We start from the raw sequence: 27,318 nt of genomic DNA on the forward strand, positions 1-27,318 counted from the left end.
CTCCCAGGGCAGCTCTCCAGCTGCCTCACACATCACCCTTGCCAGAGGAGCCTCCTAGGCTCGGTGGTCGTGCTTTTGGAAATTTGTAATGTCACCAAAGTCTTCCACTACAGCCTCTGCCATGGCTCAGGTGCTCACAGGGTTTTGGTGTGAAGGACTGAGTCCTTAGGTTAGGCTAGATTTCAAACACCAGGTAATAACCGACAATAGAAAGTGCCTCACACACACACACACCACAGAACATCTTGCTCCAAACTTTGTCACTGTCTGGAGCAAAACACAGCCTGGTCAGGAAGCGCAGACCTTTTCATGGAAGCAAACCTAATGTTGTTCATCCCAGATGCATATCTTTCCAATAATTTATGATTTATATAATCTACTGCCCTAAAAAGATTATTTATAATCCCTGGGGACAATTTGTGAACTCCCAAGGAGTAGGCAAGGACACAGATTATCCCACAGGTTGGGGAAACTAGAGGTGTGGACAGGCTGTGAGTGACCTGAATTATCTGAGATATCATAGCCCCATGTGACAACATAAAAGCCTAAAAATGCACAGTAAAAATAACAGTAAAAATAACAGTAAAAATAACCAAATCAATAGAAACGGCATAGAATATTTCCTCCATCGACTGAACAAAGCTGAATAAGTTTGCAAAGCCTAGAGCTGAAGGTAACTCAGATCTGGGTTTTGAAAATTAGAACTTCCTCATTTTCATAAATTTAATCCTAGTTCAGCTGGCTGGGGTATTTCTGGTAGCATAGTCTGAGTGTAACCAGGTTTTCAGTCCATGTACCCAAGACATCTTCACAATCTTAGCTGTACCTTCACACAGCATGTTGCCTAGTGCTGCGCTGGCTGCAGAAACAGCCTGTAACATAATGGCAGTCCCCCTCTGGTTTCTAAATATAGTTTAACTCTCCTGGAGACTTAAGATATTTTTGAATCTTTCTTACAGAGGTTAACATCGCTTCAGTGCAGACTGCTTTAAAATATATTTATATACACACACGGAGGTAAACACACTCAGCGTAGGTGCGTCTCTGACTCCATTAAAGAGATGTGCCCACTGGGCTGCGAAGAGCAAAATTAATTCTGTATGAAAAGGCTCTTATTTGTGTGCTTTTGGCGACAAACCTTCTCAGATAGATGGGAAAGGTGTTATTAGCACTATGTTATTCCAATGCCATCACACCTATACCCCAAACAACCTTTCTCTTTATTCCCCCCGTAGCCTTCTCCCATCCCAGGAGGTGCAGTTGCTGCCATCGATACAGCTTTACAAATCCCAAAAGCCAACCTCACAAACCTGGGGTTTATCCAGATGAAAGAAAGCAGAAAACTGCTTTAAAATCCACTGCACAACATCTCTGTGGTACAGAGAGCACAGACCCAAGCATGATGCAGGGAAACCAAATAGAGCATACCGAATACAAGTACCCTCGTGTGTGACTGAAAGGGCTGTGGAGAGGCCCGAGGAGCTGCTCCCATGCCCAGCGGGGACTCGGAGCACACAGACCGTGCCCAACCCAGTAAACTCAGCTGTGTCCAGGGACAGCGCTGGGTGCCATACCTCTGCCACCAACACCTCTAAATCATCTGGATTTTTTTTTTTTGAAGAAAAAAAAAAAAGGAGTTCAGGTTCTCCCCAGCTGGGATTTACCATGGTTTGTGTTCACGTGGTTTGGCAAGACCTGCGAAACACAGAAAAAGGGGAATTGGTGTTTAACTCAACTAACACTCATTTCCAGTGTGTGGTTATTAATGACAAGCAATATTACTGTTGGGGGGATGGTGTTTGTTTTTAAATGGAGCATGGTTGATACTTCCTAGCAGCAGGCAGGATTTCTGCTAAGCAATATATTCACACCAAAATTAGAATAATTTACTCGAGAGCACACACAGGTTTATCTCAAATCTACATCTGTTTGATGTTCTGTTCAGAAAGTGCATATTTATCCCAGTACTTCTGTGTAAATCTCTTTAAATGAGCCATTTCCAAGAAAGGCTGAAGTTTCATTTTGATATTGTCTGCAGGCTAATGAAAATAACAGAAATACCAGTCTTACTAAGGAAAGAAAGAGACGAGAGATGGAGAGAGCAGTTGAACACACTTCATTTACAGAAAACAAAGATGGGTTTGTTTTGTACAGTATTGTACAGTTGGTTAGTGCTATCTTCATCTTGAACCATTCAATCTCTTCCCAGTGCTTTCTCCTCTTCAGTATCTCCTCACATCTATTTTCATATACAGAGAGAAAAGCCCAGACTGAGACATAAGCAACTTCCAGCCTCCAGGTGATGCAACCAGCCGTTGTGCACTGCCTGACGAAGCAGCAAAGACTTCTTTGTCCTGAAGGGGTTTGGTTTTGTTTTTAAAATGTCTCATGTGCTAATGATAGATTAAAGGAATAACCATGGGCTTGTCAGCATGGGGTCACGTATTCCATTACCAAATGACCATGTCACTCAGGGGAATACACTGTTTTCCCCAGTGGTGAAATTTCCAGGAGTTTCCCAAATTTTCCATTTCTTGAGGCCCTTTGGGCTCATGGCTTTTCACAGTAAAGGAACTGGGAGGTTTGCTCTCAAGATGACGGGAGGAGATTATCAAGCTGCTCCTTGGCAGCAGCACAGCAACACATCCAGCACCTTCTGGCTCTGTGAAGGGGAACTGGCCCCACTGTCCCTAATCAGCAGGGCAGAGAAGCTGCTTTTTATAGCAAGATTGTTTCTTCCTTTGTACTTCTGCCCAAGCTGCTGCCAGCAGATATTGGCAGGGATTTCAATAGCTGTTTTGAATTAGTGCCTGATGAAGGCACAGGCAGGTTGAGCCTGAACATCCTCTATGGAGCTGTGCTGAGGTTTCGGCATATTCCTGGTCCAGCCCAGCCCACAGCCAGAGCTGCACTTTCCCATGCATAAGAGATAAGGGAGCCTGAAGAATATGCAAGCAGTATGTGTATTCCCTGCCCATTGCTGTCCCCCCAGGGACCTCCTTGTGCCCCTCCCGCTGTTGCCACCATGTCCAGAGTTGTCCACGTTCACTTCTGCTCTGCATCGTGCTGTCCTGCGGCTGTGCAACATTCAGCGGAAAAGACGACTGAAATGCAAACCAGCAGCTTGTATTTCCCTTTCAAAATGGGACTCCATTTTCCTCAGACCCTGAGGAGAAGGCCTGCTTTGCAACAGATTGCTCCACCTTGGAGGAGCCAAGGCCAGGTTAATAACATCATTGCTGCAGTTGAGAAGTGTCACTGGCAGCTAGAAAAAAGCAAGAAATTTCACACCCTGAACACAGAGTTTTCTCCTGAAAAAAAACCCCAGAGAAAAAACCCTGTGGTTTGCTGCCCTCTCACAAAAGGAAGCATGCCTTGAAATTTTGCTGGCTGCGGGAGGCAGGGGGTGGGGAAGTGGCAGCATCTCAGTCCCAGCTACTTCCCATCCCAGAAGGAAACGCCTCAATTGCTTCTTCTCCCCACTGACGCATACTGTGGAGAGAGGGGTGCAGGTGGGAAGAAGGTGAAAAATCCTTTTATACTGTTTCGTGTGTCGGCACTGGGGTTTGTTGTGCTTTGACCACGAGCGTGCCACGTCCAGGATTGCTGCATGGCCCCAGCACCCATTTCCCATGATGGGGTGAAAGCATGCAGTGCAGCTCCATTCTCCCATGCTGCTACAGGGTTGCTCATGTCCGCATCAGACATTGTTCTTTGCAGCCACAGGCAATGGTTTCAATGGAAACAGTGATTGCGATGTATCCAGAGTCAGGGCGAGACTTGTGGCAGCAACAATAGCATTACTCAGGGACAAGAGTGGTCAGTCCTTCCTGGCAGCAGCTGCTAGGGCTGCACATGAGCTGCGAGGAGACAAGAGGTTCTCTGCCCGCGTGCAGAAGAAGAAAAAAAACAAAGGCAGAAGGAAAGAAAACAAAATGGAAGATTGGGGAAAAAGCAGCAGCAGACGACAAAACCAAATGAGTGGCTGTCCGCGTCCGTGGGAATTTGTTATTCCCTAAAGCAGCACATCAAGGGGCTGGATCAGAGCTACGTGGAGCCAGACCCCAGGGGAGCAGCAGCCCACTCAGCCCAGGCGTGCAGCTCTCCAGCGGGACAGGTCCAGGCTCTGTCACTGGAGAGGCCATGCCTTCCTTCAGAAAAGAGCACCCTGCAGCATGGGCAGAGGTGCACGGCACCATTGGCTGCTGTGTGACACTGCTTTTTTAAAAAGCTGCAAGACCAACTCTTTGGGAGCCCTGGCATTACCAAAAATGGCGAGACTTCTGACCCTTCGCCACCTGTCCCTCTTCTTTTTCATGCAAGGTATAATCTCAAACGGCGGCTTAAAGCCTCAGTTTCCCAAACTGTGGGTACATTCATCGAAAAGAGAAATCGCTATTAGCTGGTGTGCACCCCTCACTGCTTAATAAGCCAGGTAAACATAAGACAGGACGCTGAGTGCCACAGCTTCCTTAGCCAGACAGCTAATGCTGACCTGCCTTTTTTCCCCTAAATGAAGGCCAAGATTAATTACTCACTTCCCCAGACCTCCTCAGCCGGCCACCTCCTCACCCTGTTCCTCCAGCCCATGTTGAGAGCCAGCCATGGTGCTGGTGGTTCAGACGTCTCAAATTCTTGCAAGCCAAAGCAAAATATTTTCCTTCATGTTGTCTTTTCTATTTGGAATAAGTAGCTTTTGTGATTATTAAATGCTCCCATGATGTGTTGCATTTAACCATCCCTACAAGCTGTTTAGTTTACATTGCAGACTATACACTTTTTAGTATACATTATCCCTTAATTCTTTTAATGAATCGTCTGGTTTTTGTAGTAAACTGGGCAGTAAATCATACAGGCTCTTTACAATTGGTTTTACAAAATGGGCTTTAAGGACAGCACAGGGAGAAGACCACATTACTAAAAAAATAGATAGGCAGTTCAGTTACTGCCTGCAATTTTGAGCTGAGCTCCTACCATCTATTTTCTTCTGTTTCTCTTTGACTTTCACACTTTGCCAGAGGCTCTCGTGCTGGAAGGCTGCATCCTGCATGCATGCCTGGCGAGCACCCCCAGCCCTCGCTCCCTCCTGCTGCCCATCACCTGTGCAAGTACATGGTTTCTCTGCCTTTCTGCTTCCCAAAGCGTGCACAGCAGGTATTTCTCATGTAGTTGGAGGCTGCACAGTCAACTTGAGCCTAAGTTCAGCCACACAGGACAACACAGGTTGCAGGAGACACAGCCAGTGGCTGCAGCATTGTGGAAACCTGTACGCAGTCTAGGAAATGCTGGGCCCTGCCCAGCACACCTGGAGCAATTTCAGCTCTTTCTAAGCACAGCTCAGTAAGTTACCCAGAGGATGCAGTGCAAATTAATTGAGCAGCGCAGGTACTTTGATGATACTGTAAAACTTTGTAGAGATAATTAATACACTTCTCTGTGCAGGGAAACTGCTGAAGCTCTGTATTCCCACTGCAAGAATCAAGTGGAGCAAGTTCTCAGTTTGTAAATCACCTTACACTGAATCCCCAACAAACATTCTGAGTTTAATAGCAGGGTTAGGATGCAGCACAGCATGCTTTGCCGCCCTGCACTGACATCCCACAACCTGGGGTGTGCAGTGAGGGAACCAGGTACAAAAAGGGTATTTTGATAACAAAAGCAAAGAAATCACAGGACACAGAAAAACCTGCCAGAAAATCCCGGGAGCAGCCAATCTGCAAGAGTTTAGGTTACGTGTGATGCCCAGCATGCGGGCAGGGAAAGAAATTGGAAGTACAGAGTCCCTATGGGATATTCGGAGTGGGAAGGCTCCCTCTCAAGAGCACCAGCCCACACCTTTTGGCCCTTGGCAGGTGGAGAGTCATGAGGAGGTGGCAGATTTTGGGAGACATGAAAATCTGACTGCTTCTCTGGGCTGTGCCACGCAATACCACTGTCGTATTGGCCAGATTATAGAGTGTCCCTGTTCAGCCTGCAGCTGTGTGTATTACTGATGTAATTGAAAGCCAAGCCAGAAAGAAGATAAAAAAAGAAGAAAAAAAAAGAAGAGAGAGAGAAAACAACACGTTTTAGTTTTGGCCTATGACACTTGGGACATTTTATATCAGAACAAGTGGGCGTTTGTCTGGGGTAGGTCTGCAAAGACACACCAGCAAAGATGCATTTATTATTTATCCAAGCTCTGGGCCTGGAGAAAGCAAAAGGCTTATGTAAACCCCCAGTTGGGATTTCGAGATCCTCACTTAGACATTTGCTGTACCAGCTTCACGTGGAGACAGCCCACTCAATTAGGGAGAGAGAGCAAAAAGGATTCCTTCGTCAGAGAGCGCATACCATTAAGTGCTTGACTTTGAGCTGCTCTTGTGTAGCTGAACTGTCATTTTCCCCAAAGTGGGGAGGGGAAGAGCCCGAACTACCTACTGCTGAAAGGAAACTGCAGGTGTTACCTCTGCCAACACAAAGCTGTCCAAGGCCAAGCAGCTCAGCTCTCTGCTCTTAGTGGGAGGGAAGGAAAAGGGATGCCTCTGCCCACCCAGGGCAGCTGCCTGGCAAGAAAGGAGGACAGAAGGGCTGCCCCAGGTGGGTAAAGGCATCCCTTTCACTTCCCTTCAGTCACAAATCCTGCATCTGAAATTAATAGTGAAATTAAGTCATCTCAACCTGACTACTTACACTTGGATGCCTTGCTTTTATTCTTGGGCATGATCATGCTGTAGGACTGCTTGGTATTAGATTGATAATGCCATGCAGTGATGCACCCCAGGCAATTACCACAACCTAAATCTTGACCTTTCATTGGTGGTGACCCTGACAAGGCAGAGGTTGGAAGATGAAGATGCATGTTGTTTGCCCTGTGCATAGTAAGGTTTTGAGAGCAGTGGAGTCTCAGAGCTTAGGAACGGTCATATGCAGCATCACAATATTTTGTTACTCAGCTTTGTAAATGTTAACTCACGGGAATTCAACTATATCTCAATAATTAAAAGGCTTTTGCTAATAACATTGGCTATGAAAGAGTAGGCAGCCAAATGAAGTTCATATTGTGTATCAAAGGTCAAAGAAGCAAATCATTTTTAATTGAATATGCAAATTGTACAAACTGTCTAGATGTCAAGAAGTTTGAAAGCAAAGATGTGAGTTTGGTAAGTCATTCCAGAAATCAAATGAAATACATCTACCCTTTAATTAATTAATTGTAATTAGAGGGCTCTCAAAAGCAACAGGGGGACCGTTCCCAACTGCATTGAGAATTGCAGCCTAACCAACACGAAGATGTCAAGAAACTGTAAATTTACACTTGCAGACTGAAGACAATTTGGGCTTTGAAAGTACATTACTGTTTACTACAAATCTAGCCTTTTTCAGTTTTCAGATAGCTTCAGGCACCTCACTTCTTCATTCCAGCTATTTATTTTGTGATCTTACAATTGTTACGGTTTCCTCCATTATCTCTCACCACACATATGCAAAACCCCACAAAACCAAAATCTGACAGACCGCGCAGGGGAACAGTAAAACTGACTATACACGATGTGTTGTGAAATGCAATGAACTAAACAAATAGAAGAGCAGGTGGTATATTTTCTTAATTTGTTTCATCTACCTTGGGTGTTGCTAGGAACAGCATTAGGTAGGCATTTGCTAACAACTGCGTGCGTTCGCAGCAGATGGTCCTCCATCAAAAATGAGATCTCAGACAGAGAGCTCTGGGAAGCCCTTGCGGGACTGAAGAAACTGTCAGTCATGTATTTATGCTTCTCTCCAGAATTCAGTCTACAAAGCCAGCCCGTGTGAGCCATGTACCCAAATGAGAAGGATAAGCGATTCTGTCCTATCTCTATCCTGCCGAGGTACTGATCCTTTACATGGAGTATGTGGTCTGCAGCATTTTTCTTTAACCAGTGGTTGCAAAAGGACAGCGAGAAGCAACAGCAAAGCTCAGTGGTAGCTCCTGCACCAGCCAAAGTGTGGATGTAAATAAATCAAGATAATAGACAAATAGGTTCTTGACAAAGAGCATAAAATACAAGCTAAGACTGTAACAATGACATTTCTATTACATTTCAATGCCCAGGGAAAGCTGGACTGTGATTATGTCTCACCTCCTAGATTTCCCTATGCTGACTCATGGATGAATTTTTAAAACCTAATTTTGACGCAGTATCTTTGAACCTCAGATCCATCAGACATGGTGGGGAGCTGACAGACATCATCTAACTCTGCACAAAAGGGCTCTTTATGGTTTAGGATAGAGAGTAACCCTAGCTTGTCTGGAAAAATAAGACTGTGGAAAGCACCTTGTGCACATCACCAAGCATGAAAGCTAGTTTGAAAGGCAAGAAAGTGTTTTGTAGCACCATCACTATGGTGTGACTGGAAACTCAGTCTGGCTTGCTGGGATGCCAGAGCAGCCCCCAGTTTTGCAGCCTGCTGCATAAGCCTGTGAGATCCAGCCCTCGCTGCAGCCCCTTCCTGCACTGCTGCCACCAGCATCCCCACCAGCACCTCTACTCAAACCATGGCCGCTCTTCCAGCACAAGAAAAGGAAACCCCAATACTACTCTAAGAGATCAAAGCAGGGGATATTGATGTTCATCTAGTTTTCAGCCAAAGCTCTGCTTGCTTTAAGGGATTTAGCGGTGCAAGCTGCCATGCCATGCTACTGCTTGTCAGAACATGAAGACTCAATACAGTCTGGAAGATTTTCCAATCGTAAAACCAGGGCAGATGCCCTGGAGAAGGTTTGCCTCTTCCTCCTGTCACTGAAGCATCCTGGGAATATGCATTTATCCCATTTAAGTCAACTCGCAGGTTGTGGTGGGGAGGGAGAGGCTCTGTTCCTGTGTGTGTGCGCGCACAATCTCTGTTTCCTCATATTTAAGATGGATATGATCCTACTTATACCCTGTGCAAATTATTTTAAGATCTGTGCATAATAGCACGAAAGCAGATAACTTTATGAAATAGAAAGATTACCTCTCTCCCACAGAACAGAAAAGATTTGCTGCTACCCGAGCAGCTCAGCTCCCCTGACCACACACTGCATTGCTGCTCCCATACCAGGACTTTCTCAACTTGTGAGAAGCCTTTGCTTAAAGTTCCCCTTATGGAAGCACTTCTATAAACCAAAAGGGGAAAACTTCCACAAATCATCCATCCCCAAGCACACTGTGGTACACGACAGAGACTTCTCCTAGCCAAAGGCATGGAAGTAAAGGATCCTGTACAATTTCCTCAATTAATCAAGCGTGGAGTCCTAGGGGCAAATCTGGTTAAACATGTCTTCCTTAACAGGTAACTGAAATCACCCAAAGGATGATTGTAACTGTTGCTTACAGACCTATTCGCTCCTTAATACCTCTGACTTCCAGACTCTAATCCAAAGACATTATCTCTCTAATAAAGCACATGCAGAAAAAGCACACAACTGCTGCAAAAACATTTGTGTCTCCAGTTGCCTGGTGGTGATATTTGAAAGGATATAAGCACTCATCCATATTTTTGGCTAAGCTATTTACAGTAGCTTCAATTGCCAAAAAGATGCAGGTGTGCTTATTTAAACGCATTCCTGCGGCTTCTTTCTGAGCTGACATTGATTTTGGGTAACTGAGCTTTCACAAAAGCATCCATCAGCTATGACGACCCATCACACTGAATGCAGCAGCAGCGCAGTGAGGAAGAAGCCCGGGCCCCATGCAGAGCCTGCACCCCACAGAGACGGGCAGGGAGAGGTAGGAACAGAGCTGCGTGGACTCAGTCACGGTAGCGTGAAGGTAACTTCTCATGGTATGGCTCATTTCCCTGCCTGCACAGGTAGATGTGGGAGTTTTTATAGCTGCTATCACACTGCAATGGTTGCATTACTTTAAATATCTCCCCCGAAATAGTACAGCTATACCTTTAGAGAAATAAAGGTGCTTTCCAAAGTTATGTTATCCATGGAAAGTCTGAAAAACTTTACACACCTCAGCAGAAGGCACGTCTGCTCTGTAAGTGGCACTACATAGAGAAAGTTGTTACTGAATTACTGTTAACATTGAGTCAAAAGCACTGCATCAGGCTGTGATCCCATCATTCACTCCCTGCAGCAAGGAAAATCATCCCTGTGACCTGCACTCTGCCTTTTCTCTCTCTCTTTTTTTTTTTAACTGCATCTATAGGTAGCATTGCCAAGTCGCCAATCACCTTGTGGACTTACAGCTTTGGGTAATCCAAAATAGACTATAACCAGTCTTACTGCTCTCTTACAAGAAAAAGGGTTTGCTATGTCCTAGAATGTTTGCTTTAAATCAAAAGGATCTAATGGTTGAGAATTCATACTCACTATGTTTGGGGCAAAGATCTTTAATACTCAGCTTTGAAATATTCTTGTACCTACCAAATCTCCTCAAGCTCATCCTATGAATTACCCCGCCCCATAACCACCGGTCTCCTACCCGCGGGCCTGTCAGACCCAGTGTCACCATACGGCTGTCTCTTCTGCCACTCTGTGCAGGAATACTTTCTTCATAAAAAAGCCAATGGCTTAGCAGCAGCAAAATACTGAAAGCAAGAGAAGGCCCTGAGCACATGTTGCCTTGTATTTCTGCCTTGAACCTGACATGAGCTCTCGGATGCCCAGACAGTTTCCTGGCCTCAGGAGCCCCCCATTCAGAAATTTGTTGAAATATTTATGCCCTCTGCCCATTTCCCACATGAAGCTGCGGGGTGCATGCAGGGGCTAGCAGTGGGGCAGGCACCCACTGGCCCCAAGGAGCAACCCATCTGCTGCCCCACACCACAGCAACCTTTCCAAGGACGGGACATCAGTAAAGGTCAATTTTGCAGAGTACCTCCCCAAAAGTACATCGGGCCCCAGAGTGGCTCAGCAGAGCCTAGCTCCTTGCAGAGGAGCTGCAGCATCATTGCTGAAGAGGGGGGCAAAATCTGAGTCATCACCACGCACCTCTTGCAGATAACAGCCTTGATATGCTTCATTACTATCAAGAGCGCCAGCCCAGCTGCCAGGATCCATTTTGCAACCCAAAAATGTAAATACAATTTCCCCATCTAGTGGTCCAGCAGAGTAAAAATGCCACTTTTTCTCCTGCAGCTGATGGAGGAGTCGCATCTGGCAGGGACATTTCCCGGCTGAGTGCTCATCCATCCACAGCTCTGCCCATCCCAGCAGTGGGCAACAAGCAGGGGAAGGACAGAGAGAAACCCTCCAGCAGGCTGCAGAACTGCTTAAAAAAGCTTTAAAAAAGCAGACAAAGTAAACAAGCAAAGTTGCTATACATATTCCAAAGAAAAGGGGGTATAAAGAAGTGTATTCCTTAGGCTGATGCAGGACTAAGCCGAGTGCATTTTGAAACAAGAAACTGGACTCCTGCAATATCAGAACTACCTTGGAAACTCTGACAAGCCATTAGCTGTGACAGCAACAAAACAGCTTCCTGGAGCTCAAATCCTCATTCACTGAATACAGGCCTGACAGCCAGTGTTATTGGAGCAACACACAGAAAAAATAAGCTAAATCCCTTTGGTGAGGCAGCCTTCAGCTGCAGTGAATTACATGTTTCCATGGGCCATTCATTGCCATGATTTTCCTCGCTGTGACAGGATTAAAGCAATGCAGGGTGATGGTGCAGCAGTGCCTGGCCTTTCTCTCCTCCTTTGCTGCCAGCTGGACTTCTCAGAGGTTTTCAAAGAGCAATGGATGAGGCAAGAGCAAAAGCAGCCCCCATCCAAGGTGGTGTGGGGGGAGCAGTACCCAGGCATCTCCCTTACTCCCCACCCACCATGAAGATACGGGGTGGTGGTAGTGGCCGCCATCCCTGTGCTTCCCAACACATTCTCTTTGCAGCAATGAAGGTGAGAAGCTGACTTTTGGCACTACTGAAGAAGCAGAAATACTCCCCTTGTGGCACAGCCCCAAGCAGTGAGACCCCAGCCTGGGCTCCTGCTTGCCTCCAGCCACTCTCTTTTTCCCGATGCCTGGTACTCACAGCACTGAAACTAAACCCCACGCCTGAGACATGCTATCCCTTTCCAGTTTAACCCCAAACCATGGTCCGTTCTCTTTGTTTTCCACTTTGAGTAATTACCCAAACATGGTTTGAAATGAATACTCTGTGACATTCACAATTAAAGGTACTTATGGCCAAGAGAATTTAATATCACAAGTAGTACAACCAAACTCCCTTGATGCAAAACTGGACTGAGCAGCCCAAACTGATCCCATTGCTATGCAGGATTTCTGACTTCAGCTTTCTTTTGGAAAGAGTAGTCAGGGAGGTATTTTTGCTTGACCCATTATAACTCAAAAACTTCACCCTCTCTGTCATTTTACATCAGCAGCAGAGAAATAGTTTCTTATTTCCCATTTTGTTTTATGGATTTTCCATAGAGAGCATCCAGTGCATGAAAGAATGAGATACACCCACTTCTGTTATATAAAAAATCCACTTTTAAACGTATTGCAACTTATCTGTTCCATGTGGTTTATATGTAGCATTTGGTCTGTTCACGAAAAAAAATAATTCATAGCTTTATAGAGAATGAGATATTCCCATAAATATCAGATTTCATTTTAAGAGAGAAATTCTAGTTAAATTCACAAGAGAAAAGAAAGAAATTGGCCAACTGGATCCTGTCTATTCAGAGCTTTTATTTGGGGCTTTTCTTGACCACTCACGTTAATGTAACAGCCTTTGGTTCAAACTGGCCATAGCTGGGAAATAGTTTGATACCTCAACTTAAGCCATGTAAAATATTTTGCTGGCAACTTTAACAAGGGAAAATCCCCTTGGGGTGATCTGATCTGCACAGCCAGGGGAGAGAAGCTGCTTCTGGCCTGTGACTTCAGATGACTCCAGGCTTGGAGAATGTGAAACGCGCATGAGACATCAGAGGTGGGGAGCAGTGGGCATCAAAGGGAAAAAATTTCCCTGGCCAGCACATGCTCCCCTGAGCTGATCCTTATCCCCATGATCAGCTGTGCTCATTCCTCACAGGGAGGACTTGGAGAGAGAGAAACGGAGTGCTGCCAGATATCTGAGGGAGAAAAGCACAGCTAAATCTACATCCATTTTGTTGTAGCTGTAAAGAAGACAAGACAAGCTTTTTCAGGTTTTATTATTATTATTATTGGAAGCAGCAGAGGTTGGGGACTTGGGGAGTGCAAGGATGTGGTGGTGAACTTCAAGTACAGGAAGTTAATGATTTTTTTTAATTTTTTTTTTTTAAAGGAAATCTAATTGTATAAACACTGCAGAAGAGAAATTAGAAGGAGTTCATTCACATCCGGGGGAAACAACACAGCAGGCTCAGCTGTGGAAAGCCCAAGACCAGCTGAAGCAGCACCCAGCTAAACACGCACGCAAGTGCGTGGGACTGGGAACCCCATTGTTTGCCAGTCTGGAAAGTGCCTTGAGAAAAGGGAGTTTCCATTCCACTCAGCTCTCGGGGACTCCCAGATTTTGTCTCTGTGTAATTCCCAGCACGCTCAATACTCATCGTCCATCTTACCAGCAGGAGGCAAAACCCCTGGGAAGAGATGCCCCCTGGTCACCGGTCCGACAGCCTGGATCGCACTGGGTGGTTTGCACATTCTAAGTACAAGGCAGCTCTGAGTTCCTCCCAATGTTTTCCTGTTTTAGTGCTAACCGCCAGATGAAGTTTTGTACGATGCATTTCTGGAAAGTACTGTCAAAGGGCCATCACCTTACACCTCTGAAACCACCGGGATCTCATTGCCTTCCCCTCGAAGAGGAGGCTTTCTTTCCTCCTTCCCCTAAACAGATGAATAATTCTTTCTCAAACATGCAGTTGGATTCAGGAGACACAAACTACTCTCTCCACAAGAACATAAACAACTTAGAGAGCAGCCTGAAAACTTTCCCACACTGAGGTTGTCACCTTCTCCCCTCCCTTTAGGAGGATCGCTCCGAAACCAGGACAGTAATTCGGTTTTCTGGCTCTCTCCCTTTTCGCTCCTTCATTCAGTGTTAACAAAACATGACCGCATGCCAAACGCAGTGCAACGTCTGCGGAGAGGAGATGCGTCTGGGACAGACGAAAGCAGGAGCTGCCGCTCATTTCCCACAGGCCACCTCAGGGGGCAACGCTCCGCCTGGGCCACCGAGCCTGGCCAAACCACTGCTGCCTGATACAAATACCGATACAAACCACCAGCAAGCAAACAGGGAGAAAGGGACTCTACAGAGCAAAGACCAACATGCCAGGTGAAGCCTTGCCCCCAAAGCTGTGGGTCAGCTTGCCACGGACTGACGGCGCTCACATCTGGCAGCATCTTCCAGCCCAAAGTCAGGCACCTGCCCCTCCTGGCCTCCTCCTTTGCTTTTCAGTTTGTCCTCCAAGGAGCTTAGGAGTCACGCAGTGCTGAGGGTCACAGAGATAACTTTCTCTCAAGAACTGAAATGTCAAGAGGAGAGACACAAGCAAGCCAGGGCTGGAGCCTTTCGAAACAGGAAGGAGGTTGTTAGAGCAGTAATTTACTGTGGTAGGTTTTGCAGCATGATTGCAACATATCATTACACCAGTTTTATCCTTTTCCATTTGGCAGACGCTGATTCCTTCCCCCTGTTTCTTATAGAGCACAAGCCAACGTGGCTGCATTTCAAATGGTTTCAAACTCTGCCAATGGCAATAAAAAAAATAACTGAAAAGTTCTCACAATTGCATTAGCTTACCCAAAACTAATACATACTTATATACACACGTATAAGTAAAAAACATACAGAGTTCAGCCAACTCGAAAGGGCGGCGCCAGAGAAATGGTGGGGCTGGTCTCCTCTCCAAGTAGGTAAAACAAACAAAAGATAGGTTGAGTAGGAGCCTGCAATGAGACGGGCTGTGCAGGTCTCCAGACAGATAAACTCTTTCTTACTTGATAGCCTACTGCCTCAGACGCATTAGGTACTTTCCAGGCACAGAGAGACCACATGCCCACTTTGCAAGACTTCTGTGCACTATAAAACATGGAGTCAAGTCACAGACAGACATACGACAGCAGAGGATCAATGTTATATCAGTACCGGGGGAAAGGAGCATTCGGGAAACAAAATATATTCTTGTGATTTTTCTCCCCCCACCCCCAGGCTCTTTTTGCTCTTCCTGCAGATCCATAGAGTCCCGCAGCAGAAAGTACATAGCAGTTCATTATAAGCCTTTCTTGGAAGGCTAAAATGAGCATTTTTGTTGCTGAGCCCTTTATTTACACCAATGGAAATAAGAAATAGCTCCTATTAAGTCACCAAAGTTTGGGTGGGGCAAAGTCGAGGAGAAGGGGGAGTTCTCTCAGTCTCTAGGGAGCTCCACAGCTCTACTGCAGTGGGACTAAAAACCTCCACGCAAGAACAGAAGCCATGAACAGAGGAAGAGAGCTGGGAGGGAAACACGGCTGTCACTGCCTCCATGAGCAGCGTGATGAGGGTGGGATTTGTTATACAGAATCTTTTATTTCTTCTAAGGCATTTGTTCTCCTTTGGTTTAAGTTTTGGGAGGATGTGGTGGGATGCTTCCTCCGATGCTGGAGCCATTTCCGTTCCTGTCCAGCTGCTTTTTCCGAGGAACAACTTTATTGCCAATCATCGTCTCCTTGCAGAAACTGCTGTTCCTTTCTCTTAATGAACTGCAATTCAGGAGCTGGCAGCACGCAGCACAGAGAGGAAGAAGGTGAGAAATGCAGGCCAAAGTGGGGACGTGCATCCCTCCCCGGAGCTGGCACAACAGGGGTCTTCACAGTGGGGTTACAGACCCACCACCTACAAGAGCTTCTGGTGTTTGTGCAACAAATGTGCAGGGAAAGGCATTTTCTTTCCTTGCTATGTTTTCTGGAGCCAGCAGGCAATGGGGGCAATATTTGGGCATATCCCAGATGGAGGAAGGTGCCCCGGATGGCATGAAAGTCTAAATTCTCCTATTTGATCCTGTTTAAGATCCTATGACTTGATTCCTACTTGAAAGCACGGCATTACATTAATTTTCCCATCTAAGTGATGGGGCAAGAGAAAGTGGATATCAGTTCAGATTAGCTCTCACTTAATGGAGGATACTCCTGAGATACCTTCAGAGGATGATAAAATAGGGCAATATATTACTTTCTTAATTAAAGGAAAATAAATTGCTGCAGGGTCCTGAGTGTATCTTTCTGAGGAGCTGTCTAATTCAACTGAACCAATGTGATTCTCAGAAGTATTTGTACAGTCTGGGAAGGAACTTCATTTTAAAAGATATTTAAGAAAATATTTGTGACAGTTACAACCATTCTTTGGCTTAGGTCTAAGTAATTAGCAATTAACATATAGTGATAATTCTGTATTTGTGTTGTATATTTGAAACTTTGGTTGAGCTCCAATGCAATCAAGAAACACTCGTTTCTAAAATATCTTATTTACAACTTGCATTCATAGTTGTACCAGACTTGGAGGGGATCAGGGGGAAAGAAGAGAGGAACGGAGAAGCAGCCACTAATTTTTCTTCCAATTAAATTTTTGTTTATGATGTTCTTGCTGCAGTGGTGTAGCATAAGTAACGATGAGCAATGAAATAATTTCTATTTTCTCATTTAAGTAGGTGAAACTTAAAAAAATATTTTCATTAAAAAATGGACTTTAATATCTTGTCAGAACAATAAACTCATTCTTTTAAAAGGTCAGCTATTACACTTTCCATGAAAAAAAGAATAATCTTATTAATCCTAAGTGACTTCTTCAAATGAAACAAAAAATGACTTATTTCTTTCCATCTTCCTGCATATATTATCAGCAAAGCGTTAATGAAAAGCAACTCCAGTGAAAAACCCTCTGAGGGTTTTTTAAATGTGGATCAGCTCAGTACAGAATAGCAAATGCATCTGTGTGGTCAACGGAGTGAACAAATTTGCAGGAAACAAATCTGCTGAATGAGTATCTCAGCATTAAGAAGGAAAAGCTTGTATGTCGTATAATATTTCTGTATGAAATACATTTGAATATGAATACTTCTGTACGCAGATAGACCCTTCATTCAATCATGAAAAACTGTTCTACTGTTCATTTTGCTGCTTAAATTTCATAAAGAAAACAATCTACTCCTTCACGCTCTCTGCGCTGTGGTGGGCCCCACTTCTCAGGCACCTGGTCGGCTGCTCTTGGGCACGAATCCCAAAAGCAGTTCCTTGAGGAGAAAAATTTCACCCGCCCAGCACTTTGGGTCAGCAAAAGTGAGCTTGAATGTGGCAGGGAATGAATTTCACTCTGTGTGTAATGATCCAGAAAAGGAAGATGGAGATTTACCATGTTTTGATTATTTTCCTATACAATTCTCAGTTCGTTGAATGCAAGAGACTGTTCTGCAATAGCTTCTGCTCTGGTCAGCAATCCAAACACAACTTAAATATTCATGTCTGTATTATAATACTGCAAAAACTAAAATATATTTTTAAAAATTTAAATAAATGGTGAAAGTCACAAGGGAGATTTCAAGAGGGTTTTATACCAGAACGTTCCTTTCTGATTATTTAAGGGAAGTTCATTTTAAACACTATGCAGTCAACCTCTGAATGAAAGCTCATAAAGATCTAATCCTTCAGAAATTAAACTTTTATGAAATCAGTTTACTGTTCTTATTAAATAACTGTTTCCGGTATAAATCTCAAACTGCATCCAAGCCTACTAACGTAAAGAGAAAATTGAGCAAACAGAAGCTGTGAATATCTACTATAGATAACTAGTGCCTATAAAACAAACAGAAAAATCCTTTCAAGAAAATCTACAAATACCACCAAGTTTGCAAACCATAGATCACCTCAACTGTATAAAATCCTAACCAGTGCTAGATCTGCACTGAATTAAGTAAATCCCTGATGCAGAGGAAGCGACGGTTTCTAACTAAGAAAACTCTATACCAACTGATTAAAAGAAAATACTGGCAGAAAGCTTTTGAGAAAATTCAGAGGAAAACCTTTACACTAGAAACTAGTCTGGACCCAAAACAAGATAGCATGTTTTAAAATAGGAATGCACACACACACTCCCAAATGCCAGAGGATAAAATTGGAAAGTGAAAGGGATGGATAATGCACTTTATTTACTGAACATGATAGCAATAGGAGGATCCTTTACTTGAAACAAGAGACATCTTATAAGGAAAACCCTACCTGTTGGTCATCAGGGAGGAAAACTTCACTGGATATATTCATTAATGGCACTGAACAGACATTTTCGGACAAGTTTCCATAACGACCTTACCAAGTCTTTCCTAAAAAAAAAGAAACTCTTTCCTTTCCTAGCTCATTTGGAGCCTATCCCAGCTCATTTGGAGGCCATCCTTGGGTTAGCACTGCTGGAGCTGTTTCCTACTGATACTGAACTTAAAATCCAGTTTCTATCAATACAAAGTGCCTGCCCTTTTCTCATCTAGCTGCTCAGAATTGGAAGAGCCACGTTCCCACCACCCTGAATAATCCCGACTAACATCTGCTTGAACCATTCCAAATGATTTGACATCTTCAAGAAACTTTGTCACTCACTAGTCACCTGTTTTCCCACATAGCTGTGAGTTCATTGAACAGTGGATTGCTCTGAATTCTCAGTGGACATCATCTTCCCATGTGAAGACTGGCTTCATCTATTTGTGTTTATTAATCCATAATAAAAAAAAAAAATCCTTCCTATCCTACAACAGCTTAGTATCTATAGGAACATGTGCTGAAACACTTAACTTTTCTACACATCCAAAGACACTATATGAAGTACGTTCTTCTGCTCTTGACAACACCTTAAAAAAAACGGTAGCTTGGTAAGTATGACTTCTCATGGTGGGAGCTGTCATGCCTGTATGATTTGTTTCTTTTTATTACAGCATTCCACTTCTTCTGTCAAGCCTTTGACATATCTTTTATATCTATATTCTGATTTAAACGGGGCTTTTCTTTTCATGCACTGTAGTTGGTTTTTTTTGTTTAGATCTGCAGCATTTGTGAATAAAATGCATTTACATTTATTTCTTGTCTGTTTTTATGTGCTGTGACTATCAGGGGTTATTTACTTGTAATATTCTTTGGGTTTTCTTCATGAATTTTATTATACTCTGTCATTTTTATTCCTGCATTACAGGATTTTCATAATTTCATCTGCTTGTGATGCGTCACCCAGATTTGTGCAGTATTCCATGCACAATGGCTTTTCCAGTTTGGGAAAAAAAAAAAAAAAAAAAGCATATAAGCCTGTTGTGGTTTAACCCCAGCCAGCAACTAAGCACCACGCAGCTGCTCGCTCACTCCTCCCCCCTCCCAGCAGGATGGGGAGGAGAATCAGAAAAAAACCAACTCGCGGGTGGAGATAAGAACAGTTTAATAACTAAAATATTAAAAAAACCCCAAAACCAACACCACAAATATAACAACAATAATAATACTACTAGGGAAAAGGAATATGAAAAAAAGAGAGAAATTAAACTCAGGAAAAGACAAGTGATGCACGACGCAATTGCTCACCACCTGCTGACCGATGCCCAAGCAGCGATTTGCCCCTCCTGGACAGCTCCCCCCAGTTTATATACTGAGCATGACGTTCTGTGGTATGGAATATCCCTTTGGCTAGTTCAGGTCAGCTGTCCTGGCCACACTCCCTCCTAGCTTCTTGTACACCTCCTCACTGGCACAGCATGGGAAACTGAACAATACTTAACTTAGGATAAGTGCTACTTAGCAACAACTAAAACAGCAGTGTGTTATCAACATTATTCGCACACTAAATCCAAAATGCAGCACTGTACCAGCTACTAGGAAGAAAATTAACTCTGTCCCAGACAAAACTGGGATAAAGCCTTGGTGATGTATAATGCCACGAGAATAACTATAACCAACCAGGCTTGGCCCAGGTGAAGCCCGTCTTTCTTGTGTACACTTACTCCAAAAGCTGTCCCACTTCCTAACAAACCTAAACTCTGCACCCTAGTGCTACCTTTTCAACTAGGTATCCACCTTTACTTCTTAGCCTTGGCTTTGCAGTCGGTCGCATCCCAAGGGCCTCTGTAAGAGCATCCTCAGCATAACAGTGCAGCCGTCAGCATGACCCATCCACCCAGCCCTTCTATCTCCCCTCCACCTCAGCAGCAAAATTTTCAGATGGAAGTGGAAACACAATCAAACCCTTAGATGTTTTCATAACTGTGAGGTTTAAAAAAATAAAAAAAAAATAAATAGATGAAGCCTCCCTGATCTAGGAAACTGCTGGCATAGCAACAGCAGAGAGGAAAATCAGAGCAGAATATTTTTCAGCAGTAAATCATTATTTTTAAGGAGTCTAAGGGTAACCCTTCCCTGCTTAGTAGGCTCCTTGACAGAGGGCTGTCCGTAAGGAAGAAGAAAAAATGGTTATTTGGCCATTTGGAATTAAAATTTCCAAAGTCTCACACAAAAAGTGGATTTTCAACAGATGATGTGGCATCTTCTTCGTTACTGAGCATGAAATGCTAATTGAAAACAAGGTCAAGGTGACTCACGTCTTGACGATCAAACAACATATGTTCAGTAAAGGAAAATATTGCCAAACAAGCCTGATAGTATTTTTTTTTAAAGAAACTGAAGAAGTTAAAGACTAAAGAAATGGAGACAATTCAATGTTTATGGATTTCAGTAAAAAATCTGATATAGTACTGTTTGATATCCTGAGGGACACCATTAAGTTGGCTTGCTCTGAAAGGCAGTTAAATTGATAAAAAGCAGGCCACAGAGCTTCAGAAAAAAAGTGTAATCGTAAATTAAAGTCCTCCTAGCATCTACCAGAGCTTTGACAGAGCAAGGTCAGGCCCTTCTGATTCAGCATAAGGGACCTAAAAAGTCAAGTTGGGAGAAGCTTCTGTTTTCAAGTAGGGACAGCACTAAATACCCAAGGGGCTGCAGAAAATGAGAGAGACACCTTGAGCTGGCAGAGCTAATGAAGCAAGGTTTGTGGGGGACATTTCCTACACTAATGTGTCTGGGAAACAGGGACTCTAACTGGTACTCTGTCAATCTTCAAAAACAGTGACAGCAAAGACAATCTGGCTGTGACAGCAGAGAGCAAATTACATCCCAGTGCACAGGGTGACGCTATAGCCAAGTAACTCAGAAACTGGGCAGCTGCTGTTGCCTTATTTTACTGATTTGTGTATTCAAGGTCTGACACTTTCTCTAATACATGCATGCATATCTCTGAAAAATGGATTTATGAGTTTGAGCCCATGCGGCTGTCATCAACCTCACAGTCAGCAGTCAGGTTGCCAATATTCAGCTGTCTGTCAAAGAACACTCTACAGCCCAAAAGGCATATAATTGGAGAACAAATGGGTGAACTCAGCTATTAGTACCAAACATCTGGAGACTGGTTTATTGCTGAAGTAAAGCCGAGTCAGTGCCTGAGCTGGGTACCGATTGGCAAGTCCATGAGAACAGGTTTCCTATCAGAGTTGCAGAACTTCTATTTTGTGGTCACAGCAGAAACAGGAGGGGGAAAAATTTATCTTCATCATTTGGGGACTTGATTTTCTAGCTCAAAGAAAATGGGGAAATACAGAAATAGATAAATGGGAAACAAACGCTATGTTTTCCCCCCTTCGAAATATATTTTCTATGGTTATGAGAAAGGCTTGAGCTGGCTTATACTCCATTTGAGCTTTAGGGGCTTAACATGTATTTAAAACAAAGATTTTTCCTTAGTGAAGGAAGTCACACAATTCTGCTCTCAATGACAGGTTTTGTGTTCCCAACCTTCACTCCAAATCCTTTGACACCTGATTCACAGTGCATCGGCAGCTTGATAGGAATTTGCAGCACCTTCGGCACAGAAACACGCATGGCAAATGCCCTCTCGCCTTCACCAGACCTCATCCAGTCACTTGTAGGACTTCTCCTCCTCACCCAGATAAATCCTTGACTGGAAACTATCCCTCTGGACCACTGCAGCCCTCCGTCTCCCAAACAGACCAGTGCTGTGCCATACCCACAGAGTCCAAAGCCGTAGGGGACTTTGGGTTAGTTTCAGTATTGCAGGGAAAGGGCCTTTCTGTAAAGGGCAGCACTTCTGCTCTGTGCAAGTGCTATAATGGGGTTTTTTCATTTCGCAGTTGAAGAAGAAACTGACTGGGCTGCAAAACTGCCCAGACCACCGCAGGTGCTGGAGGGCACTATCACAAAAGCTAAGTTCACCCTCCTGGGAGGATTTTCCCTGATAGCCCCAGCCAGTGAGGAGGAGGAAGGCAAAGCAGCTCCTCCGGGCACCCACAGCCTCCCTGGCCCCCTCCACCAGGGACACGGCAGCCACAAAGGCTGTGGCCATCAACTCCCCCCACTGAGGGAATTGTACCTTGGTGAGCTTGCCTTTGATACAAGATTAATTCCACTCGCTTCTTTCTCTAAGGCTTTAAATACTCCCTGTAAACCAGAACGCTTTAAAGTATTCAAAACTATTTTTTTTTAAACATACCTCTAATGCTTTCATCAGAACAGAAAAAACCTGCTATTGACATCTGTAAATAGCTTATTCCTTATTCTAGGGGTATCGCATTTCTTCCTAGTGCATGCAGGAATGTGGCATCAGGTCCATGGTTCCCAACATATGGGGAAAACTGGGAAAAACCCAAATGGACCAGAAACTTTTTTGTGTGTGAAAGAGTTTGTACAATATTCATGTTTAGTTTTTATCTGCAGATATTTTATTTGTTTTTTTTTTCTTTTTACAAAAAGGACTTGTGCAATTTCAATTATGCAGAGTATTTCAAAGGACAGAAAATGCGCTATAGAAACTTATACCAAAGTCCTGACGAAACACAGCATTTTGCACTCTCAGCTGTATTATGAATGACAATAAAACTGTCCTGGCTGATAACATGGGAATTTGTTCCATCCTTGACATAATTTCTGGAAGTGCAGCAAGTTTCCCTCAAAGACCAACACATTTTCATTGTTAACAAGAAGTGTTTTTAGAAGTTGTGAGATCAGTGCGTTACTGCAGTACACAATTCACAAAAATCTCAAGCAAGAAGACATCTCGAACCTCAGAGTTGCTCCAAGGCTTCACAAACACCACCACCACCATTGCTCTCAGCAGTGGGTCATGAGGTGTCCCCAGCACTCAGTCCTGCACCATGGCTTACACTGACTCATGTCCAGCGAGACTATTACAGCGATACCATGGCGGATGCAGGTCCGGCAAAGCATGTCTGCTTTATAAGCAAGTAAGTTTAGTGGCTAGTAAATGCCTGTTGGCTCAGGAGCTGCTGCTGCTCGGGGCTAGGGTGGAAAGCACAGGCACGCCTGCAGCAAGCGCAACTCCAACAAAATGCACCACTGAGGTCCATGTAACTGGATTTAAGTTCCTCGCATCCTTACCCTACAGGTCAAAAAACCCTTTCGGAATTTGCTGTGTCTTTACAGGCCCTAGCATTTTTAAAATGGTTGTGCAAGGAACAAGCAGTTGCAGTTAGCCAAGCTGCTATTTACTTAAGTGACTCAGATTGAAAGGTGAATGCAAATATTTTGATGATATTGTTCCTCAGGCAAAAATCTGCCTAGTAAGAGCCCATTCCCAGCTCATAAGCAGAGAGAAACTAGTGAAGAGACACTTGGTAGAAATTTTAAGCAGAGAAAAGCTTCTACGTGCCCAGTTCCAAAGTTTTGTTTCATTTTAATTTCAAAACAATGTAAGTTTGCACGCATGCTAATTTGAAAAGTCTCCATTAAAAAAACCCAAAACACAAGCCAGCAGTCATGGTTCTGCAATGTCTGTTAGTTCAAAATCATTTTGTAAACAGCAGTAACATACAGGGTTGCTGAAATTTCATATCAAGGGTTTAGTCAAGCTGCCATTCTCCAAATATGCGCTGACCAAACTGTTTTGGGAACAGACGCAGGGAAGTTCAGACTGAGCTGAAGGAAGGAAAAAAAATTCAAGCCACTCTTGGATTTACTGGAGGTGGTTTGTTTCAATTTTGGTTTTTTTTTTCTTTCGTTTGATTGGGTTTTTAAAATATAAAGGCTTTTGGTAGCTTGTTAAATGCATCAATGTATTACATTAAATTTCATTCTGTTGCCTCTTAGGTTACTTTACGATAAGGACGATAAAGCAATGGAAATGCTTACTTGAATGAGAAAAACCTCTTACCTTATAGCACCAACATCTTCTAAAAAAAGCGAGTTCATTACTGTGGAGACAAATCCCACTTTCTTGGGAATTAAGCGCCTACATGGTTTGAAAGCTGTCTGGCAAGTTTCACACCTAAGCAGAGTAACTGAGAACAGATTTTTTTTTTTTTTCTTTCTTTCCCACTTTACAGGAAGAAAACCCAATCCTTAGAGCCATTAGTCACAGTTTGTCTCATTTTCAGGCAAATTAGCCTTCTAAGAAAGCCACCAGGAAGGTGGGGAACACAGTGGCATAAGCATCATATGAGATATATTAAAAGTAACAAGGTGGGGTGTGTATATATATATATATATATATATAGGTGTTCCCTGGGACTTGGTGAACTAATTTGCCTTTTATTGTATGGGGACCCTGAATTGTTGTAATAGGGATGTAAGAAGGAAGGAAACACTCATATGACTTTTTCTGGAAGGACTTGAATAAATGCTTGAATAGATCCCAGTTTTTAATCTTTCTTCAAGCTGTAAATGCTGGGAGGGCACCCGTTGTACCACAGGATTTAAAGAGCACTGGGCGATTTGCCCTGCTCCCAAGTGAACAGCAGCCATGTGGTCCCTGGCAGCCCCTGTACCTTAATGAAGCACCCAGGTCCTATAACAAAAACTCTGCCTTGCACTTGCAAAATACCAGCTACGACAGCACAGGGGAAGGGCATAAGGAAAGGAGGAGAGGAGAACAGCAGGGAAAGTCTTTTCTTTTGGGCCTTAGCTTTACCATATCATCCTAAGACCAAAACTGTATTGGCTGAGGATACAAAAGCCACTTGTAAGCTCTTCCCCGCACCTCTGTTACTTGCTGTAAGCTAAAAAGCCTGCAGGTTGTGGCCCTTGCTGCTGCACTATCCATGAGTTGCAACTTCCATTTACAGCCCTGGGGTGCAACCGGAGCTGAAAACATTTCAGAGAGCTCATGGGACTGAACTCCCAGATTTTCTCAACTCTGAGTCTGTTAAAATCCTGCATCAGTGGTGTGCTCTGTGTATCCCAATAGGCTGCAAAAAAGTCTGAAATGCTAAATTTCATGTCCGGATCTAGATCAAATGCTTTGCAAAGCTGTAGTTATCTCCGACTCAAATGTGGACAGCAGGAGCACACAGCACTTCAGACTGAGCATCAGTCCTAGCTACAGAAGTCCTAGGCCCATTAGAAATTATTCAGGCAGACAAATACTAGAAGTGTGATTGCAGTTTTAGGTAGATGGGATATAACGGTCAAAGGGGAACAGACCCTTGCATGACCCAAATAATTTGGGGTCAAATTCTTTGGAAACAACATGCTTTATGATGCACCAAACAATTCACTTCTGCTTTGTCTTTATTTACGTGCTGAACAAACCCAGCCCCTATTGTATACTGAAGCAGCAGAGTATTTTCTTGGAGCAGATTGAGAAATGGTGTAGGTTTTCTCAGATTCTGAAAAATCCAGGTTTCTGCAGTCACAGGCCAAGACAGCCCCACTGATAAACCCAGGTATGTGTTTTTATCAGCCACTTAACAGGTGCTGCCCCCTTCCCCTCTCACGTCAGCCCTCTTTCCCTGTGCTTTCCCCTTTGGGACTGGGGACACACAGATGTGCAGCTCTGCAGCACAGGAGCTCAGCTCTCCCCCACAGATGGGCTGGACCTGCAAACACAACACCTCGTGCACCCTTTGTGACGCTGTCAGAAATCAATGCCAAGCAATGCTGTGCCTGCAGCCTTACGATGGAAAAAATAATTAAAAAAAACCCCAAACAACAACCCAAATCAATAGCCTAACAGACCCTGACCAGTCCTGGTCTGCAGGAGAATAGGGGTGGAGAGGAGAGCTTGAGCACAGGGGAGCCACAGTACAAAATTCACATTTCTGCAATACGCAGAGCAGCAGGCTGGCTCAGCAAGAGGCCTTCCTTTGAGAAAGGCCAACCATCGACCAATCTTCTCAGCACCCACCACCAGGAAAGCCATCACAGACCAGCACTGCTGAGGAAGAGCACGACGGAGCGTTTTCCCAAGGCAGGAGCAGTGCTGCCAAGGCTATGGGAACATGCTTAAGATCCTGCACCTCTCAGCTAGCTGCAATAACGTCTGCTTTACTGACAAGACTTCAGAGAAGCACCTAGGACAAATATTAAGATATAAAAGTACCTAATAAAACAAAGCATTAGAGCTTAAATTGAATTGGGACTGTATTTTGGCTCCCTAACAAGAGCCGACGCATGCCGGGACCGGTTTCATTGGTGAGGAAAGGTTAACACCCTAACAATTAAAATTTTTCCCAGGCTGATATTTTCCATTTGTTCCTTAATGGTGGAAATAACCACAGTGACTTAATAGTGATTTTTCTTCTAGAGCATAGGAGCGAGAGGTCACGAGCTGTCCTTCCTCGGAGGCATCGTGATGATTTTGTCTGGAAAGTCAAGTGGCCCCAGGGGCTGAACAGACCCAGCTGGGCAGTAGCTCAGACCTCAGAGCCTCCTCTTTTGCCTGGCCAGCAAACCAATGCCAGAAAACAGAGTTTCTCTCCTCAGTCCTCATTTAAAGATGGGGTAAAGCTCTGCTCTTCCTGTGGTGCGAGCGAGCAGCTCTGGTGACGGCAGTGGTCAACGTCTTCATGAGGAGCTGCTGCATTTCCTCCTGTGTCCAAAGTCATCTGTTTATTTTGAAACAGTGACAGAGTTTCTGCTGCTCTCCAGACAACACTGTTGCCGTGTCAGTACAAAACATCGCCCTCTCCTCTGCCTCTGTCTGGCCACCCCTCCCTGCATCTGCCTGCCTGCCTCTGACGGGTGGGAGGAGAGCCATTTCCTTTTGCAAAATTATCCCTCTAAAACCTTACCTCAGTTGTTTCTGGACAAGCCTAAAATTGCATACCTCTTCCAGCCACATGCCTCTGCTGTCTTCTGAGCTGCGGCTTCCCTTCTTGGTCTGCGAGCATAACCCCAGAGCACAATGTACTACCCATGCTGTCCCAACTGCTCGAGATGAACCAGTTTTTTTGGCTGAAACCAGCCGTTCCCCCAGTGTGCACAAAAAGGACTGTTCTGAAGGTGAAGGTCAATGGAATTATATGCTACGTGGATATTTTTTTCCTTATGTTCCCAACATATACCGGGGGGTGGAGGAGGGGAGAGACGGGACATGGACCCTTTCACAAGAGCAACTTCAGTCC

The 27,318-nt window shown here is 44.2% G+C and overlaps 1 protein-coding gene across 2 annotated transcripts in view; it reads right to left on the minus strand.

Moving 5' to 3' along the window:
• The window catches only part of PHYHIPL (phytanoyl-CoA 2-hydroxylase interacting protein like), a 140,598-nt gene that overhangs the window by 101,265 nt on the left and 12,015 nt on the right, over positions 1-27,318 (minus strand). Inside the window, exon 1 of one of the 2 annotated variants that reach the window (XM_075025527.1) lies at positions 19,484-19,501. The exons of the other annotated variant lie outside the window; for it this stretch is intronic. The gene's annotated coding sequence lies outside the window, so the exon portion shown is untranslated. Of the gene's footprint in view, positions 1-19,483; positions 19,502-27,318 lie in introns of those variants that run through there. 2 annotated transcript variants of the gene reach the window in all.

This window comes from Buteo buteo, chromosome 4 (assembly GCF_964188355.1).
Source record: "Buteo buteo chromosome 4, bButBut1.hap1.1, whole genome shotgun sequence".
In the NCBI taxonomy this organism is placed as follows: domain Eukaryota; kingdom Metazoa; phylum Chordata; class Aves; order Accipitriformes; family Accipitridae; genus Buteo; species Buteo buteo.